This window comes from Mus caroli, unplaced genomic scaffold, assembly GCF_978045245.1.
Source record: "Mus caroli unplaced genomic scaffold, Mus_caroli_1 scaffold_2, whole genome shotgun sequence".
NCBI lineage: Eukaryota > Metazoa > Chordata > Mammalia > Rodentia > Muridae > Mus > Mus caroli.
In genome coordinates, this window is record NW_028227257.1 from 64,821,390 (window position 1) to 64,842,410 (window position 21,021).

General features: G+C 40.9%; 1 protein-coding gene and 1 long non-coding RNA gene across 11 annotated transcripts in view; one reads left to right on the top strand and one right to left on the bottom strand.

Annotated features, from left to right (window-relative positions):
- The window catches only part of LOC110287211 (uncharacterized), a 74,286-nt gene extending 62,578 nt beyond the window's left edge, over positions 1–11,708 (top strand). The window contains exons 4-5 of the long non-coding RNA XR_002377188.2: positions 10,084–10,335; positions 11,652–11,708. This is a non-coding gene — a long non-coding RNA (uncharacterized LOC110287211). The remainder of the gene's footprint in view (positions 1–10,083; positions 10,336–11,651) is intronic.
- Positions 1–21,021, bottom strand: part of Cdin1 (CDAN1 interacting nuclease 1) — a 207,646-nt gene that overhangs the window by 110,937 nt on the left and 75,688 nt on the right. Inside the window, exon 1 of one of the 10 annotated variants that reach the window (XM_085834576.1) lies at positions 4,054–4,420. The exons of the other annotated variants lie outside the window; for them this stretch is intronic. The gene's annotated coding sequence lies outside the window, so the exon portion shown is untranslated. Of the gene's footprint in view, positions 1–4,053; positions 4,421–21,021 lie in introns of those variants that run through there. 10 annotated transcript variants of the gene reach the window in all.

Sequence of the window (21,021 nt, forward strand, 5' to 3'; positions counted from 1 at the left end):
AGGACAAGCATCAAGAGAAGGCATAGGTAAGGTGTTAAGTGTTGAGAAGCTAGGTAGGACACCCCGGTCCTGCTTTGTTCCTGGTGGAAATCAATTCTGTCAAAAATACCCTATGGAATCAATGGAAAATATTTAGCAAAATGGCTTAGGGAATGACCCATGCAGGGACTGCTTGAATGCCTCTTGTACAATTATCTACTTAAGAAAGTTAGTGAAGGTCAGCGCTGTGTGCCATTTTGGTACTTGGATAATTTTAAGCTTAGTTATTATTGTCAAGGTCCTTATCAGCTTTAGTTGCCTTGGGATATGGACAGATATGAGACATGCTTATAAACACCATGGAAAGAAATAAGAAGATGGCATCTTCAGTGTAGAATTCATTCTAAAAAATCCTTTAATCATTGTTTATGGAAGTTACATGACTAAGTTACACAATACTACTGATATATGTAACAGGAATTTGTAAACACGTGTTGGCACTATACGGGGAGAGCCCATATGGAATCTCAAAAGAACATCACCCAGTTAACCTTATCCAGGCCTCTCTTGCAACTAATTCTAAAAACTAGCAAGCAGTGTGGTCCCTTGCATCCACTGACTTCATCTGTAGGAAGCAATACTATTTGAGTTGAGTCTTCTAAACAGTTCTCAGGGGAGGCTCTTGAAAAAACAGCTGCTACATCATTCTGTTGAAGTTCAAGTAGTAGGCTGAACCAAGACTTACACATTTGCTGGGTTTGATAAACTTGGGCTGTCCTCAATTATTTTTGACAGAAATTACCACGGATAAGTGGTATGGATCCTGAGACCATGAGGCAGTAACCCATCACCTTACTTAGGAACAGATGATGTGGGAACAGGACTAGGGAGACAATAATGTGCCTGGTAAACCTGCCTACTTTCCTTAGCACAGTTTTGAAGTTCAGCCAGATGGTGGAGATCAAAGCGGTTGTTCACATGTGTGGTTGCCTTCTCTGAGGATACGTCCTTTGGTCTGCCACTCATTCACAGATGGTAATGGCACACTCGCCCTTCTACGTTACCCTGGGAAACAGCAGCCTTCTCTGTGCACACCTGGTCATGGGGTGCAAAGGTGGTGCAATGCAAACTCATGCCCATGTGAAGAAAACATTATTTATAGACAAGTGTGACCCAAAGTTCTAGCTACCAGAAAATCACTGACCTCTTAACAAATTACATGCAAATCTGTTCAAATAATTTTAAAAAGCTCTTTTTCAATAAGAGAGTCAATGCCCGAAGATCTGAGAAAAGTAGGTCATCTATTTTGAGGGGGAAAGGGAGAAAATGTCAAATTAGAAAGTGATGGTTTTGATTTCATCATTTGAATGTTGCTTTTCAGGATCCAGCACTGTTGTTATAAGCTTTAAAAACATCACTTTTTTTTTTTGTTTTTTTGACACAGGGTTTCTCTGTGTAGTCCTGGCTGTCCTGGAACTCACTCTGTAGACCAGGCTGGCCTTGAACTCAGAAATCCGCCTGCCTCTGCCTCCCAGATGCGTGCGCCACCACCAAAACATCACTTGAGGGGAGATGCTTGCCTTTAAAGTCTTAGGACCAGAGTTCAGAGTCACAGAATAAATGTAAATGCCAAGTGTCGGTCTACTGGCCTTCTTCTACAGAGTCAGAAGGCAGAGACACGGGGCCCTCAGAGTAAACTGGCAAACCAGATGAGCTCTTGGTTTGGTTAAGAGATCCTCTGAACACAGTGGAAATCCAATTTAGGATGATCTCCAACACCAACTTCAGACCTCCACATGCATGCATGCTCGCACACACACATGTGCATACATAGACACACACGCACGCACACACACACACATATATACACAGACACATGGACACACACAGACACACAGACAAACACACATAGATACACACACGTACACACACTTGAAAATGGAAGAAAAAAAGCCATTTGAATATGTTGAAGAGAACATCACTTAAAATACAGAGTGTTAGCTGTTTTTAATAAACAACCTGCAAACTGAGTTCTACTAATTGGTTGGGCAATGCAACCCCTAAATCCAAGGCTCAGGAAAGACAGGAACAGGTGGTGTTAAGACCATCATAGTTAGATAATCAGGATGACTGCTGTGAGAATGCCCATCACATCTCAGATATATGGCTGTCTAAAGAAGACCTACATAACAGCCACAAAAGTCAGCATGGATCAGTAGAACTTCACAAGGCTGCACTCGTAGGTGAAGAGCTACAGGCAGTCAATGACTTCTGAAAAGAAGAAAACAAAAGAACATTTTTTCCAGGGTTGCGCTCCTGATAGGTCTTCTAATTCCAAGTGGTTGGGTCTAACTACATGTACGTAGGAGCAGCACTAACTGCACAGTGAGGGCCTCCAGCCCCTCCGACCATGGAGACAGGAGGCCCATTTCCCCCTCTGAGGCTCATACTTCAACAGATGGATTTCTTCTTTTTACAGGGAAGGCACTTGGAGCCATTGCCACATGACCAGCAGAAGGCAGGCACTGGATAAAGAGATGGTAGCAGTGTTTCAGCAGAGGCAGAATGCTTAAGACTGCAATGGAACTTACTAACAGAAGGAACTAATCCAGTAGAACAAATAACCACAGAGCTGCTATGTGCTTTGATCTATGTATCTTTTTCTTCAAAAGTTGGTTTAAGGCTTTTGAACATGAAGGCTCTGGAGGTCTCAAACTCCATCTCCATGGGGATGAACCCATCAGTGTCTCTCCTGGAAAACTCTAACTTTGCCCTTGCTTTAGATGCCATTTTCCTTTGAAGCTGGGGTGGTCCTCTAGGCTTTAGCCCATCAGCTTCCTCACTATGTGTAAATGAAGCCGAAAGCAGATTGGTATCATCTGACAACCGGGACTCCTCGAGGACAGATTCAAGTCTCCTCTCTGCCTAGCAAGCAATCAAGTACGAAACTTAGTAGTTGCTGAATAGGAAAACAGCGTGTAAAGACAACGGGAAGTCATCTCCAAAGAAGGACTGCTCCTGATGCTCAGAACTTATCTCTGGAAGTTTGCAGCTTCAGGACCACTGCACACCATCAGCTGGGGTACACCAAGCATGCCAATGCCTAATTCTTAAGCCTAAGCCATGATTTCATATGGTTCTTCCCCAAGCTTCTACATACAGACTCGAAAATAACAACTTTTTCCTCATCTTTCCCTTGACCCAAACTCTGAAACCTGTTTGATTTTTCTCTCGTTTGTTCAAGCCCTTCTTGTTTTTATAACCTTCATGTCTCCTTCATAACTTAGACTAGAAAGGACTCCTATTGTCTACCAATCTTTTGGTGACTGCTTAATTTCTATTTTATCATCTTTTTAAAAGAGATTGACCAGAATGCTACAATTTAAAATCATGCCACAGATTAAAAAAAATAAAAGTTAAAGGAAAAAGGAATTTTTAGACTAATCTAGTTGCTGCTGCTTGCTTTAGGTATCTGAGGACACATGACAGTTAACAGTCTCAACAAGATGTCAAATCTCCTAAAAGACAAATTATTGTATATTTCTGTGAGGAAATTTCTAGACAGGGTTAATTGAGGTGAACTCTGCTCTAAGTATGGATGGTGTCATCCCATGTGCTGGGATCCTGGCTAAACACAAAGGAGAAAGCAAACTGAGCATGCACCTTTGTCTCGGGTTCAGGACTATAGATGTAACGACCAGCTGCCTCATGGTCCTGCTGACAAGGCCTCTTGGCCATGATGAACAGCAAGCCACCTTGAGCCCCAGTCAACATTTCTTCCTCTCTTCATCTGCTTTCCTTAGGTATTTTGCCACGGCAATGAGAAAATAACGAATACAGGATTTTTATATATAGGAAGAATCAGTCTCATCATGAATTGGCAGGAGAGAAAAGTATATTGTTACTCGTGAAGCCGCAAGGTTTCAGATTTTTTAAGCTCAGCGTTATGTAGCTCTAAATTTCTGAATCTGATGCCTAGTTTATTTGCTTTTTAAAACTTAAAATGCTTGAAAGTTTTGGCAACTTCATCCTGCATACATGCATTCTAACTACGCTTTCTTCCCACCCTCTTACCTCTCGGTTCTATCTCTATCAACTGCAACGCAGTCGCTATCCTAGATTCATGACTTTTAGTTTTAGTGAGCCATCTGTGTAGCCACTGAATTAGGAGTATCCACTGGAGTCCCAGTGGTATATGGACACGGAAAGGGATGAGTTCTCTTTTGGGATGTCATCACCAGCACATAGTCCAGCAGCAAGGGGTGCAGCCCTTGGGTTCTTCCTCCACCCATGTCTGATTGTCAGTGGATTCATTCCTGTGCAGACCTAGTGCAAGCATCCACAGTTGCTGGGAGCTGGTGACTGCAATGACTGTCTTGCTCAGAAGAAAGAACGTGGTAACTCTTCTCTTTATCTTCTGACTCTACTCTTTGTGGCCGCTCCTTTCCAGCGTTCCCCACGCCTTAGCAGGCGGTATAAATGTCTTAGTCGAGGATAGCCCTCATCTATCTGTCACTTGTTCTCAGTACTTTGAAGCCATAAGTCTTTCCATTCATCATCATCCTCCGGAGAGAGGCTTCTCTGATTAAGGCTGAGAAGAGAGTCTGTCAATATGAATAAACATAAAGATTTACAAGGCAAAGACTTTATGTCAATTTAGCTAAATGATAGTCAGTTCCCCCATAGGGCCTATGATCTTCCCTGTCATATGTTCTTTATTTTGATCTATCTATGTATCTATCTATGTATCTAAGTATCTATCTATCTATGTATCTATCAGCACCAGTAAGTGCACAGTACTGCACATGTATTCCCTCCTGTGGAATGCTGTTGTCCCTCAAAAGAAGAGTCAGTAAGGAGGGAGGAAGGGGGCAGAGAGGAGGGAGGGAGAGACAGAGAGAGTGAGAGACTACAAACTAATAGTGCAAATCAGTATGGAATGACTAGATACTTTTTGCTTGACAGGTCGATGGCCTAGCTTGTAGGGTTCAGAGCTGGGTAGGACCCCTGGTGTCTTTTCTCCCCCATTAGCTTACATAGCACCTCTAGGATGATGAATCTAAACCTCCGTTCCTGAACGGGATCTATTAATATCCCCCACCCCCACCCTTTAACCTTTTTGAGAAACTGTTTCACTTTTCAGGTTTCAGGATGGCCTAGAACTCACTCTGTACCTCAGATTGGTGTTGAACTTGCAGTGATCCTTCTGGGTGCCGAGATTACATGTGTGAGCCACCAAGCCTGGCTAAGTAAATGTTTCCTTAACCTTAAAGTGCATTTATATATTCAGTAGGGGTGGGGCATGAATATCACAGTTTGTCTGTAGAACTCAGAGCAAAACTTCTGGGAATGAGTTCTTTTCTCTACCATGTGGGTCATAACGATCAAATCCAGGTTATTAGACTTGATGGCAAGCTTATTTATTAACACACTTTAAAAAGTAAAGAAACATCTAAGAATAACTTTATAACCATTTCTCTCAGTCAGTCTGCTCTGCCATCCCACATACGCAATTCACTTTCATTTTAGGATTATATGTTAATTAAATTTCTCCCTTCCCCTTCCTCCCTACAAACCCTCCTATATTCTGTTCTTGGCTTTCCCTAAATCCATGGCCTCTTTTTTCCCATCAATTGTTATTGTCTACATACATGTATTTGTATATACAGATATATTCCTAAATATAACCTGTTGAGTCCATGTAATGTTACTTATATGCCTGTTCTCAGGGCTGACCATGTGCAGTTATAATGCCACAGATATGTGCATATGTTTACGCAATACCTCTATGGAGAAGGTTTGACTCACTTCATTGACAGAGGAATTGTTTGTATTAGAGTACTCCACATGCTATTCAAAACCAGAAGCATTTATCTCAGGCACTCTGTATAAGATAACAATTCACTACTTTGCTGAATAAGTAAATAAGCACACTGCCACACTGAAAGAGAAGGCTGCTAAAAAGTCTAGTCCTGTTTGTATTTACAATTATTGAGGTGATTTTTTTTTATAGCCAAGTACATTTGACTTGTGGTTTTCCTTATTAAGAATGAATGGGCTTAAAAATTCATTCCAGAGAAAAAGAATAAGGAACAATATAATACAATGTATCTTAGAAAAGTATTGAAAACATCTAAGCATGTGTACTGGCTAAAGGGTAGTGTTTATCTCTGACAGAAGCATAGGAATGGCTTTTAGCATGTAATATAACTTTTGTAGCAATTATCTATCATTTTGTAAGTATTTTGTATTCAAGTCAAAAGAGTCTATCTCTTAAAGTAGAATTATGAATTTCCATTTTGAAATGTAAATGGAGCTGGTGAGCTAGCTCAGGAGACAAGGATGTTTCCCATTAAGCTGTACCTTCGAGATTGATACCTGGGACTCACACGGTGCGAGGACAGAACCAGCTCCTGAAAACTGTTCTGTTACTTACACATATCACATGCATACATGTATGCATGTGCAGACACACACTGAATGTAGTAAAAAAATTTAAATGTAAACAAAAAATCTTTCAAGAAGTATTGAAAGTCACGCACCTATGTCGAAAGTCATGTACTATTATATACCTGAGTTTCTAGAACTTCAGAAATGTTGATTTCATATTTGTGCCATGTCAATGAGGAATGCTCACGCAGGGAAGTGAAGCTCCCCAAGTGTCCATTTCCCTGTGCGTGCTCAAATGTGTGTGGGTACCTATACCTGTTCATACTTGTATACGTGGAGGCCCGCAGACAACCTTGGGCCTTGTTACTTGGTTTTTTGAGACAACGTCTCTCATTGGAGCCCATTAATTAGGCTAGTGTGGCTGGCCAGCAAACCCCAGGGATCTGCCATCCTCTGCTTCCACAGGGCTGGGATTACAAGCGCATGGCTACCATGCTGGCCTTTGACATTGGTTCTGGAGAATGAACTCAAGTCCCATGTTTGCATGGCAAGCAGTTTGCTAACTGTGTCCCACAAATTTCCCTTTCTAAAGAGAAGGAGGAGGAGGAGGAGGAGGAGGAGGAGGGGGAGGAGGAGGAGGAGGAGCACCAGCAAGCACTTACTCACACAGCATACCAGGCACTACTCTAACTACATCAGCTGGTGCTAGGAAACAACTCAGTGGCAGAGTACCTAGAGAGCAGCCACAGTGTCCTGGGCCTGACCACCAGCACCACAGGAAACAAACAAGAGCCCCACAAACTTCACTTGTGTTAACTGATTGAAATTCTATGGTGTTCCAATGAGGAGGCAGTGATTGTTGTCTTCCTGTTGAAGAAACTCAAGAGTCTACATAATCTGCCAATGTCTCACTCCTACTTAGTGAAGGAGATATGGCTTGGTCAGTTCAGTCTGTTGGTTCCTTGGTTATTTTTCTCCAGCTCTAGTTCCATATTCAAAGCCATCTGAAGTTTACTGGATTGATGTATCCTTCCTGTTAGAGGAGTACCTAAGCCTTCCTGCAAGGCACTGTGTGCTCTGGGCCAAGGTGACACAGATCTCTTCTGCTGGGATCAGCTTGAAAGTAGAGAGGTAAAGAAAGGACCCAGTCTAAAGTCCAAAAAAGAGAGGGACAGAAGACCTGACAAAGGTAGACTTGGAGGTTCACAACTATAATTCCAGCACTTGTAAGGTGAGGACTCTGGCAGTACAGGACCAGCTTGAGCTCCACAGTATGGGAAAGCCTAGTCTACAGGATGAGAGAGACCCTGTCTGTAAGAATAACACATAAGCAAACAACAGGAAACCTGACAAGATCTTGAGTTCTTATGGTCTACAGAGGAAAGGAAATTGGATTCTCCTAAATGTGAGGCCACTGTGGCTGCTTGTATGGATGGCCAAGCTTACACTATTCAGTGGAGAGAGGGCAGGTCTCTGCCTTGAGACAAGACTTTCAGACACCCCAGCCCCAGCCCCAGCCCACTTATTTATATCTTCTAGGTTTCTATTTGCTGGCAAAGACCTACACCACATCATGAGGTGTGTCAGAGTGTTCAATTAGAGAGAAGCTAATTCTAAGTCGTTAAAACTGCTGTCCAGGATTACAGGGATTCGTGCAATGATAGAGTGCATAGGCAAGAACTAGTGCATATTCCTGGCAAACAACCTCATCCAATTGGAAATGGAGAACCTAAATTTCTTTCTAAATTTTACAAGAGGTGCAGATAAGGAGTCTAGAGTGCACATTCACAGTAGTTAAACAACTCTGAAATCCACACACTTTCAGTACACTGAAAGAAACACACTTCCTGGGAACCAAGCCCATGTGACTAATTACAGCCAGGGACTGGCACTTCTATTTAGAAACCACTTTCTTCTAATTCTCTCGTGGGGAGAAGGGGAGAGCTCAACTTTCAAGGAAAACCCAGCTATTCAATCTCTGCCCATTATCCAGCACAAGGCTAGTCTGCACAGCTTTCTTATACTGTACAGTTATCAGAGCTTCTCCGCCCCCTTCCCTCAAAGGAAGGTCAAGGTCCTATGTGTGAGGCGCTAGGAGCTGAAGGCAAGGTACAGGTCACCCTCATTCCAAGGAGAAACAGACAGCAGAATAATCTATCAGGTTTAAAAAAATATGCAGAGGCTTGAGTACAAGTTTCTAAGAAGGCCCATATTTTGATACCTTGAGCAAGTGAGTTATTCATTTAACTGAATAAGTTGGAACCCTGATCTAAAAATAGCCGCGCAATTAACAGTGTACTATATAATTAAAATCTGTATATCATTAAATTATGCGGACGTTAACTTCACTATGAATTCTTTATGTAATGAGACAGTTAAAAGATACATCTCTTTGGTTGTAATTAATCTTTCAGCTAGCTCGATGAACACAATGGCACAGGGTCCTGTGCCAAAGTGAGAGAGACGGGGTTTTACAACGAGTCCTGGGGCGTGCTCGCAGGGGCTTGTGGGAACAAAGTGTGTTTGGGAAGAAGCACAATTAGTCTCTGAAGGAAGGTTACCAGTGAGCTCATTCTGTGTGCGGCACCCTTGGATGCCCCAAGTGACAGACCAGGGCTGGAAACCACCTCCATTGAAAACATATGACATACATTTTATATCCTTGGAAAATGTCTTCGGTAGCCGTGGCCTACAGAAGAAGAGTGGAAGAAAGGAAGGGGGAACCCAATACACTTCTGAGAACTGAAGAGATTACTTCTCCCGTGTAGTAATTAAGTGTAAATTAAAAGACCATTTAATTACATTTTTTGCTGACTTTAGCAGAAAAAAAAATTAATGGTCGCCAATAAAAATGAATATGAACCAAAAACATCTATAAATTAGGTGTCATTATGCAGAGGATAATAAAGAACATCCATGTTTAGACGATCGCATACAGCTGTGATACCCTGAGTTTAGGGATTGCTGTGGCCTCGTGAACTCCCCTCTTCCTGTTCCTGCATTATGAGGGGCAAGCGCTGACTGGAGAACAAAGTCCTGTCAGCAGACCGCCCTTTAAACTGCTCAGCCCTGGAAGGCGAGCTCACTGCTTTATTTCTTTGCTCATTTTTCTCCCAGATTGGTACATCTGAAGTACCTTGCTACAGATCTATACGGCACTACCGTTCAGCAAGAAAAAGAGAGTTATATTTTCCCCTTGAGTTAGGACGCCTCATGACAAATGATAATGGATAATCAATAAAGTGGGAAATATGAGGCCACAAACTTTATGAAGCCAAGAGACATATTACTTCTGAACAACACTCATTTCCCTTAACAAAGTCACTACTAGACTGTGCCTAATAATCTGAAAGAAAATCAAAGGACCTGCAACCACATCAGCAGTATTGGCAACTTATTCCACTTTAATGGCATTTTGATTGATTTTTCTGCCTAATGGTAGTTTTATACTGTAGATTTGACGCTGCTACTGCAAAATAGTTGTGTGTAATAAACATCCCCGAAGGCAAACAGTGAACATTAAGGTTCTTGTCTTACTAGGAATCATAATTGAAGCTTGGCCAACATTGCCTTTGGCCTTTTAAAAGAAATCTTTTTGCAAAAGCTATTCCTTTCTGTTTTTCCTTTCCACGAAGGGCCTGATATGTGATCAAGGCGTTTTGTTTAAAAAATTCATAAAGAGGCTGACCTTGACAATGACTTTGTGTGTTTCAGTAAAGCATTGACCTGCTGGAAATGGAGACCCTGGCGCTAATAAATCAAGTACATTTAAAATGAGTTACCCTAATGCTCATTCATCACAGCTGTAATGCCATTTGCAGCAGAGGATTCGCCGTCCTGCGCAAACACTGCAGTAAATAATAACACTTGAGCATCCCAGCATCGTCGCGGGCTCCAACACCACAAGCATACGTTTATTAAGGAGCCTTTATTAGATGGCAGTCTCGCCTAACAGGCCAGATCATGGTAAGGTTAAGATGTATAGAGATATATATTCCTTTTTTTTTCCTTTAAGGGGATAGTACCATTTTCATAATTAGATATTTTTTTACATGGGAAGTGTGTGTGTGTGTGTGTGTGTGTGTGTGTGTGTGTGTGTTTGGAGAAAAATTCCATCTTACTCAGGGCAGAAGGAACGAACCTCTTCCCTTATTTTTAAACACCCACCCCTTTATGGTTGTGTCTGTGCTTCTGAATCCTTCCTCTGTATAAAAGGCAAGAGCATCCTTCTAAGGAATGTCCTTGTCATCCCAGTGCACAACAGAATCTGGCTCAAATGTGGATGTCTTTTATTTGGTTTACTCGAATTTTCGTCATTACCCACCAAATCACATTTTTTCTCCTTCCCATCTTTATCTACGGAAGAAGGGATATTGAAAACACAAAGAAGGTCCATTCAGAGCAGTCATTTTGACAATTTATATGATTCACTTCCAAAGAAGCACACTGGCTGGTTTGGTACATTTTGTACGAGGAATTTGCATTTTTCTCTGGGATGAAAATGCCATTAACTAAATTAAAAAATAGGAAAGAAATCTCATTAGAAGGCAACATTTGTTGCGGGAGGGATGTAATAAACAATAATGAATGACAATCGTTATTACTCCTGACGCTGATGAGCTCCTGAGCAAATTTGTTTATTAATTAAAAACGTACTTTTTTGCACACAACTCATTGAACTGCAAAGATGCTCATATATCAAACTTCATCTCAGATGGAGATAATGCACGATGGTAAAGCTGATTTTCCATGATGAATCTCAGAGCATATAAATTGGCTAATATCTGAAAACATTTACAGATACTAGAGGAATTGACTACTTGTAGGACATGATGAATGGGCCTTTCAAACACCCGGAGACAGCTCTGCAAATCTCCCTGGCTGCTAAAGCCCTCATTTGATTTTCCAATTTACTCCTTTTAAATTTATCTTCCCACTAAAAATAAAAAGTGCTGATATTTTTCCCCAGTGCCATCCCAGGGAGGATGCCTGCAAAGGGTTACTCTGGCAGAGCGAATCTGCTTACACCTGCTCTTCCTCACCTGACAGAGCCCGGGCCTTCTAATGCCTTTTCGTCTGATCATTAAACTGAACCGAATATGCCTTCAGCTCCACGTGAAAGGGAGTAATTAGTATACTTGTCAAGCCAGGTACAGGCCTGCTTACCCGGCTTTTTTCCTTCCAGCAGCTAATGAACTGCTCCCATCTCATTATTCAAAAATAAAAAGGCACTTAGTACACTATGAACTGATTTCCCTTTTTTCTTTTTTTTTTTTTAAAAGAAGTAACAGGATTCGGTGCCGATCACCCTACCATCAGGTGACAGAGTGATAAACATCCTTCGGAACTGGTGAAGAGTTGGCCACTAGGAAGTTCAAAATGCGTCTAAGCCGAGACACTGAATGAGGTGACTCGAAGTGCCCCGCCATGCTTCGTGGAATCTGAGATACACCTACGCCCCCACCAAATTAATCAGACTGCTGGTTCATTCCCCGCCTTCATCCACAGAGGTGCCCAGCATGTTTAGACTGAAAGACTTTCCCCACAGCACCTGTCATAATACAAGGAACAGTTTAATTGTTTATCCACTTCTGCCCAGCCTTCTCTGTTCAGAAGCAGCTCCTGGAGGACAGGGACGTTCTGTTTTTGTATTTTCTCCATGTCTACTTAAGGCCTCTATCAGTGTCCCACACAGGGAGGTGCTCACACCCAGATGTCAAAGGAAAACGTAAATTCCAAGTTGTATGCAGTGAACAATTTTCTTAAAGTCTAAAGTTGCAGTGGTTTTCCCCCAAATTAAATGTGTGGGGGACTCAAACATGCTTCAGAAAGAAATAAAACATTCCAGACAGACAGTATTTAAAAAAAAAAAAAATCATGTTCTACCCCCATGCTGGCTAATAAAAACTAAGTGAAATTTCAAAGTTTTAAATAAAAAAAAAAAAAAACACTCCAGTTTTTAAAGTTGAGAGAGGGTCAAAGTCTCTGCCAAAGAGATCTGAATTCCTGGGGGTGGGGTGGGGAGGGGGAACTGCTGATATTGCCAAGGTCTGGGGGAAAAAATTGAAAATCAAAATGAGGAAACAATTAAAATAATTTGCATAATTATCTCTTAACATCCTAAAGTTTTTCCAGATTCAACAATGTTTCAGTTTACATAATCACTGTATAAAACACTAAGTGCAAGAATTAGATGTGGAAAGGAAGAAAGAAAGAAAGAAAGAAAGAAAGAATGACTGACTGACTCAGAGTAAGACCACTAGAATATGAGGGATTTTATAAAACAAATCAACATCAACAAAAAACTTTTCAAGTCCATATATCTGTTCTCTTAATTAAACCTTAGCTGCTTAACTCTGATCGCACAGGCAGTACAGAGGGCAAAATGTCTGTTAAGACATTTGTGTGTGTGTGTGTGTGTGTGTGTGTGTGTGTGCCAGCGAGAGAGAGAGAGAGAGAGAGAGAGAGAGAGAGAGAGAGAGAGAGAGAGAGAGAGAGAGAGAGAGAGAGGAGAGATACACTCGGAGGTCACCCTCCACCTTTTTGTGAATAAGGTCTTTTTTGTTAGCCACTGTGAACTACAGGCTAGTCTGCCTCTGCCTCTGCCTCTGCCTCTGCCTCTGCCTCTGCCTCCCACCTTGTCTTGGAATACTGGGATTCCAGATACATACTACCAAACCCAGTTTTACACCATTTCTGAGAATCTGAACTTGCACCTTCACACCAGTGCACGAAGGGCCTTACCCACTGAGCTGTCTCTGTGATCCTGAGTTACACTGTAAGTCCAAGCCTGTGAGGAGCTCAGCCTTCCTACTGCAGCATAAGCCAGTTGAGGGCAATAATCCAAGTTAGCCAGAAGACCCCGCTGTGCCGTGTCAGGGATATGTACGTGCTCAGTAAACAAGAGAAAACACACAGCATCTCAGTGTCTAATCATTACTAATTATCCAGGTCTCATTACATTTTTCAAACCAAAACTGTTTTAGCTGATGCTTCTGTGGTAGGCTCATCTGGTCTCCCCTTATATACTACCCCACCAGAACCCGTCACTTGGGCCTTCACCTGCTTAGCTTCCTGGGCAACTTTGTGTCCTCTCCTGGATCTTCTTTCCCAGAGTCTTAAGGTTTGTCTACATTTATAGACAGACAGATAACACACACACACACAAGATACATGCATACAACTATAAACTACAGTCTGCATATGAGACACGTCTTTTCCTCTTAGTTTGTGTGTTTCTCTTAATTTTTGTTTTGTTTTTCATTCCACTTTGCTGAATTTAATGTTCCAACCCCACCCATTTTCCTGAGAAATTCATAATCTCATTTTTTAACAGCTGAGTAAAATTCCATTGTATCTGGTACCATATTTCATTATCTACTCATCTCCAGATGGGTAGCTATGCAGCTTCCATTTCATTGCTCTTGAGAAGCAATAAACCCAGATGTTCAGGCATCTCTGTGGCTGCCTCTAGAATTCTTTGGGTAGATGGCCAGAATTACCCATATATAGCTGGATCATGTAGTAATTCTATTTTTAGTTCCTTTCTTTTTTAGAAACTTCCATACTGATTTCCATTAATGGATAGACTATTTGCATCCCCGCCAGCAGTGACTAGGAGCTCCTCTTCTCCAGATTCCTGCCAGCACTTGCTGTCAGTTTTCTTGATGATAGCCATCAGAATGTCTAATTAGACAGGAAATGTTGAAAACACCATCAACCCCTTTGCCACCCATCTGTCAGCCCCATTTTCTCCAGTTCTTTCATCTTTCATACTTCAAAAGATACAATCATCTGCTTTCCAAGCCAAAAGGCAGGTGAGTAGCCCCAGAGAACATGGTCAATGTGCTGATGACTTAAAGAACACTCAACTGGTGAAAGGTATCGTGGACAGGACCACACCCTTCCTCATTCCCAGCACAGACTCTCTCCTGGGAATGGTGACAAACTTGATGCTTTGTGTGTCACAATGAGACCATTCACACATTTCACAAATAATTCAGCATCTCTTCATTTTTTGCTTATTTCAGGTGTGACTACAGACAGGTTAAAAAGGGGGCGTGGGGTGCTGTGTACCATTAAGGGGCAAGAATAAATCCCAGATCACAACCTTAGTGTTCTTCCCTGGTCTACACCTATGCACCCGAATACACAAAATATCATTTAAAGAATACTCTTAAACACATTGTCTAGTTTTTAAAACCAAATAAGACTTAACAGTTTGAAAACTGAACAGAAACAGTTATAAGGGAAATGCAACAAAGCAAGAGATTAGAAAAAACATTGAAAACTGGACTTTACGAGTGCTAGGGCAGTGCCGCCGCTCCTCTCTGCCCACCACCTGCGATGCCCCGCACAGGAAGACATTCAGTGAGCACACAGCAGAATTGATAGCTTATGGAGGAGAGGGAAATGAATCCAAATCAAATCCCGTTTTGAAAAATAACCCACCTTTTTATTTTGATTTCTCCTCTTTAAGTGTTGCCTAAATAATTGAAATGATATAACAAGGTAAAGAAAAAAGAAAGAAAGGGAAAAAAAAAAAAAAGCCAACCAAAACCAAACCTAAGGTATCTGTAGATTCATTAAAAGTTAGCTCGTCTTGAGAAAGCTGACTTCTGATAATTACTGTAGAGGTGTGCTGATGTGCATGTGTGCTGATGTGCATGTGTGCTGATGTGCATGTGTGCTGATGTGCATGTGTGCTGATGTGCATGTTTATGGAGCAGCGTGGGTAGACTTTCTGGAGATGGGGCTGGAACTTGACACTACTCTCAGACAGCTTCACTACTGATATGAATGACAGACAAGAACACTGTGTGCTTGCTCCGTTTATGAGTTAAGAGAGATGAAAGGAAGGCTGGAAAAAATGGTAACATTCACCCAGCAGGCTGTAACCTAACTACAAAATACATACAAATTCATACATATTAAATAATTAAATAATAGAAAATGTCCTCTTTGCTTCCTGCTCTTCCTCCTCGTTCTCCTCCCCTCCCACACTCATGCTTTCATCCTTCCTTTCTTCTTTCTTTTCTTCTTCCTCCTTCCTTTTCTTTCTTTCCTCCCGACAGTCTCATGCACTCCAGTGGAAATTACTATGAAGCTGAAACTGGCCTGGAAAGACTCATCTTCCTGCTTCGCCTCCAAAGTTTAGGAATTAGAGGCATAGGCTGAGAGAAAAACCCCTGACAGAGAAAAGTCACTATCACCTGAGTAATCTGCTATGTGTAATATGCTAGAAAATTTATAAAATCATTTTTAAGCAGGGCAGCATTTTTATTTATTTTAAACATGGGCAGAAAGATGTTATTTGATTTTAAAGAGGAGGAATTAGAGCCTATGCCTCTAATTCCTAAACTTTGGAGGCGAAGCAGGAAGATGAGTCTTTCCAGGCCAGTTTCAGCTTCATAGTAATTTCCACTGGAGTGCATGAGTCCACTAAATGGGTCAACTAAAGAAGACCCAAATCTCCCATTAATTATCACATTGTAGCTAATGTTTATGTTACCTAAAATTACTTCCTTAGCAGCCCCTCAGTCTTCTGTCTACAAGGAAGTGGTAGGCAGGCCATCGAGGAATCATCTCTCCATGTCAGTGGATATTTATGGATATAGCACCAAGTCAAGAGCTGTGACTATGGATGGACAGATGCTAATCCCAACAAAAAGTACTTCTGTACTAGTTATAGGAAACGCCCCAAATTATAAAACAAAAGTGAAAAACTAACATTAGATGACTTAGTTAAGAGGGCAAACCATGAATCTATTCACCAATCAGCATTCAGGAGTCTTGAATGAGTCTGTTAACCTGTATTAAAACACAAATGTTCACTTGTATTGACAGGTATATCCAAGAGCAGGTCGGGAAGCATGTAGGTTTGAGTGACCCAAGCTCAAATTGTCATTCTCCTTGGTTTGTATCCAATGATATCAAAGACCAACATTGGTCCAAATGTTACACACCGACCCTAAGAAAAGCAGTGACTGCAGTAGAAATTATCTATACTCTACTCAAAATCGTGTATTTTGTATTCCTGCAAAGCAAAGTAGTATATTTGTATAAATCCTGTGCAGAAGTACTGAATATAAATACTATTTATGCTTTCCAAGAACAGTGTTCATCAGGTTTCCCAAGCAAATATATTTACTCTAATAGGAGTTACAAGATGAAACAGAAACAAAACAGGAAAATGATCTCATTCTTAAACTATATTAGCATTCTCTTGTGACTTAGGAGAAAGTGGAATTCCTAAATTCTCAAACTGTGACGAAATATTGGCTTTATTGATTCTCTGAACAATTTGTGGGAGTACCAAATCATTATTTTGACAGTTTTATCATAAGGTAATAGACTTCCTTTTAGATAATTGCAGTTACCACGTTCAATTTCAACCTTCCATAGGATTTTTTCCCCTTAGATACAGCTGTACTGTCAGTCCTAGATCACATTACTTTCTTTTTATAGCTATACACACACAGCATTTTAGGCCTTACACCTAATTATGGCAGCACAATAACAATTTAAGCACTCATCATTGAGAAGTAAAGGTTAAGCACGTATATGTTAAGACTCCTTTTTATAAAGACATATAGTGCTGGGTGACATAGGTAACTGAATTACACAGCTCTATCGGAGTGGTTAAAAAAAAGAAGAGGACTTCCTTTTTGGGTATACTAGAAAATCTGAAGAGTTTGCTTCTAGGCAATGACATTAGCTAACTAGAGTATCCACTTACAAGCTTTCTGATTCATTACAACTACTTAACCACCAACTCTCACAACATCAAACTGTGTAACCCAATACTGCCCCTGAATACAGAGGCTCTTTGGCATAGCTGTTAGAGGGTGCCTTAGACGCTGTGTCATCAGCTCTTACTGGGGACTTTGGCAGATCTCTTCAGTGTTCAGGTCCTGGTCACAGTACCTCCAAGGATATAAAATTTCTCCTTTCCTTATACCATTATCTGGACAATGAACTAGCCACAATGAACCAAGTGCTTAGGAGGTGCTTGGCATGTTATACTTGCCCTGCAAGTGTCAGATACTACAGCTGGCTATTTCATTTGCCTTAAGTGATAAGTAACTACCAAGCAAAAATATGCAGAAGCATTGAAACAAGCCTGTGGCCTCAGCCCTTGGGTGAAGGTGCACAAACACAACGAGAGGCAAGAGATGAGCTTCCTGGTCATTGTTTTTCTCATTCTAAGACTGTCACAGAGTTTTGGGGTTTAGTGGTAAATAAATGTATAAAAAAAGAGGTAATATTTAAAGTGTACAACTGAAAAGCAGAAGTGCAGTGACATAATTTGGTACCAAGCTGATCCTTCCCTCAAACAAACAGAAGGTGTCTAGACCAAGTAACTGTTCTGATGGAGAAAACCAAATAGCCCAGCACCCCACCTCCCCAGTAAACACCCAAAGTTTCCAAAAGTGTCACAAATCAATGTTCTATCCCAAACCAGAAAGTAAGAAATATTAACTAATGAAAGGTGTTTTCTTATGTGTCATTTTGTATCAATGTGGGTCATGTTTTTAAAAATCAACAAAATCATACTTTATTATAAAATTTTCAAACCACTTTCCTTAAGCAGAAAAAAAAAAGTCACATGATATCAGAGCAATGCTGTAAAACAAGCACATGTAAGCATCATATGTATATGAATGACTTTTTACTTCTAGATCCTTCTTAGGACAAGAGCTATAATGGGTAGAGGATTATCTCCATCTAGATCACATAACACTCTCTCATGGTCTCCTGACTCCTCTGTCTCTTCAGGCTGGATCAAGCCTGCAGTCATCTTAGTCCTTCATAAGGACCGATCATCATCATCTTCCAACAACCTCACAACCTTTTTGCACAGTAATCATTCCTCAGAAAGTATAAGAAAAAACAACAAAGGCAAAGGGCATGGGGTGGGGGTGGGACAGGGGCCGAGGCAGGGTGGAACATCAACCAACAGAAGTCTTCTAAAGTTACCAGGGTTCACAGGATGCTCACTGAAATCAGAACATCAGTATTCATGATGAACACTTCTGGGGTTTCAAGCAACTGTTCTTTGTACACATGATCCCTGGTAATAAATGCGTACTAAATTCTACTGCCTACACTGTATACTGCACCGTTGGAGTCTACCTTCCCAGGCTGTGCCTTCTGTGTGATAAAGCCTTTCGGCGTGATTACGTTAATACTTACCATGCAGAGAATGAGCTTATATGCTTTTTTTCAAACCAGTGAAGATAAATCATTTTCTCTTTACCACTTGGAAAAGGAAAACTATATCTGGGACTTTTGAGAAGTAGAAGAAGTGACATTATGTAGATGTGTACATGTTCTTGCAAGTAACCCTTTCTTAATGACTCTGTTAGCTGAAAACTGCTCAAATGCATCGTACAGGAAGACAACACTTCCACCCTGATAGATGTATAATTGGTACAAACGGTTTGCAAAGGCTAGGAAGAACCCCCTGAAAAGAGCTACTCTGACGAGCTCCATGCACTGTCTCCATTGCTTCAATGTACAACATGTAGTACCTGCTCAGTCACTTTACTACCACTTAGAGGCCAGAAGAATTTACCATATCAAGCAATTGGAAATTCAGTCATCAACAGTCTTACAGTTAATTATTTGGACGATTAAAATCAATTGGCGGGTGGGTCATAGGTGGAATGAAGGAAACAGGATTGTCTCCTCTCCTACGGAAACAGTCCTGGAATGGCTACCTCATCGAGGAATGAGCCATAACTTTCCATCTCCCTCAGAGTCTTCAATGTCCAACCGTATGCAGCCATCCTATAAGATATCCCCTAAAGCTCTTCAAAGTAGCCGGCTAGAAGGTCTGATTTTGCCTACCTCCATTCAAAGCAACTCTTGGCTTTTAACTTCACAATCACCCTGGGGTCCTTAGACTTCCTCACATGCCCTCTGATGACCCATAAGCTTTATATTTCTGTCACTTCCACTGTAAACCCTAGCTCATACCTGACAATTGCTAAGGATACGGAGACAGCTATGTACTGGTCTTGTTCAAAAAACCTGAAATTCCTCCACACTTTAACTCATTTGGTTCTTAGCTGCTGCCAAGACACAGACTTGTGTCATGTTTAATTTCAAATTATGTTGCGCCGGGCGTGGTGGCACACGCCTTTAATCCCAGCACTCGGGAGGCAGAGGCAGGCGGATTACTGAGTTCGAGGCCAGCCTGGTCTACAGAGTGAGTTCCAGGACAGCCAGGGCTATACAGAGAAACCCTGTCTCAAAAAAAAAAAAAAAAAAAAAAAAAAAACACAATCAAATTATGTTGCAAGTTTTTATTACCTAATTCCAAATGTGATTTTAAATAAGTGAAAGTTGATTTAGTAATATCTATGTTACTTTCTTAAAATTGTAATTGATAGACTTTATATTTTACTAATTTTTATTTTATTCATAACATATTTATTGCACCAAATATTGGGTCTCATGATGACATTCTTCAAATATGTATATAATGTACTTTAATTAGACTTAACTGTCCATTTCATTCCATGCTACTGACCTCCACCCCTACCACCCACTTCTTCCCAGAGAGGCCACCTTCTGTCTGTGGTCTTATATGACCACAACTTAAATTGCAAAGGATTATAATAAACTGAACTGGACTGCTTGTAAGTAGCTGAGAACCTCTACCATTTCCTTTTCTTGGTTCCTGTCTCTGTTTTAACAGCCGTCCTCAATCCATGTAGTCTACAAACCAGAACAAATCTCTCCTTTGATTCTCTCAGCATGCTTTACCTTCCAAAGGCAAAGACAGAATCATAACGACTGTATGCTTCTCATATTCCACTAAACTACCAGTTTCTTTGGATAGGTGCATATCTCTTTTCAATGAACACGGTACCTAACAGAGCACCCAGAATACAGTCAACACCCCAATAGCTCCTGATTTCTGTGGTGAAAAGAACATGAGCTCCACACCAGTGAATACTTCAGGATCATCAGAAAGAGGTCACTCAAAATCCAACGGCATCCAAATGCCTATGGGTGACTTCTTACTTTGCCTTCATTGCACCCTCCATTAAAGCCATGAGTGTACCACTTATTGACAGTGTAACACAGTAACCCAAACACTCTATTGGAAAATTAAATTAAAGTTCATTCAAAAAGTAATGTCAAATATTAGTAACCCATTATAGAAAAACATACTTCTTTTCCAGAGGGAGAAGGAGTGGTGGCGGACATTAATAAAATGCATGTTGTGCAGAAGAGTGTATCCCTTACACACACAGAAACACTACACAGCACCCATCGTCAATATAAACCACATCAGTGACATTGCTCACTTTTAAATGGTGTGGGAAGAAAAGCAAAGGGGCACTATATTTTCATATAGCATTAGGAAACAGGCAAAAAAAAAATCACAGTTTGGAATAAGAACTGAGAGATTCTCCCAATGACACTGTGGAAATTTTAATCACGTGTAATCATGCTCAGAAGCAGTCAATATGCCTAACTTAAGTTATAAAACCAACTTCCCTATTAATAATGAATGCCACTTTATAAATGCATCAGTAATTGAGTTTCAGAAGGGACTGAACATTTATCCTCCTTCTTGTAGAAGTATCTCTAATGATGTTACCATGTAAAAGATGTGTGTGTCTAAGATACAATTAT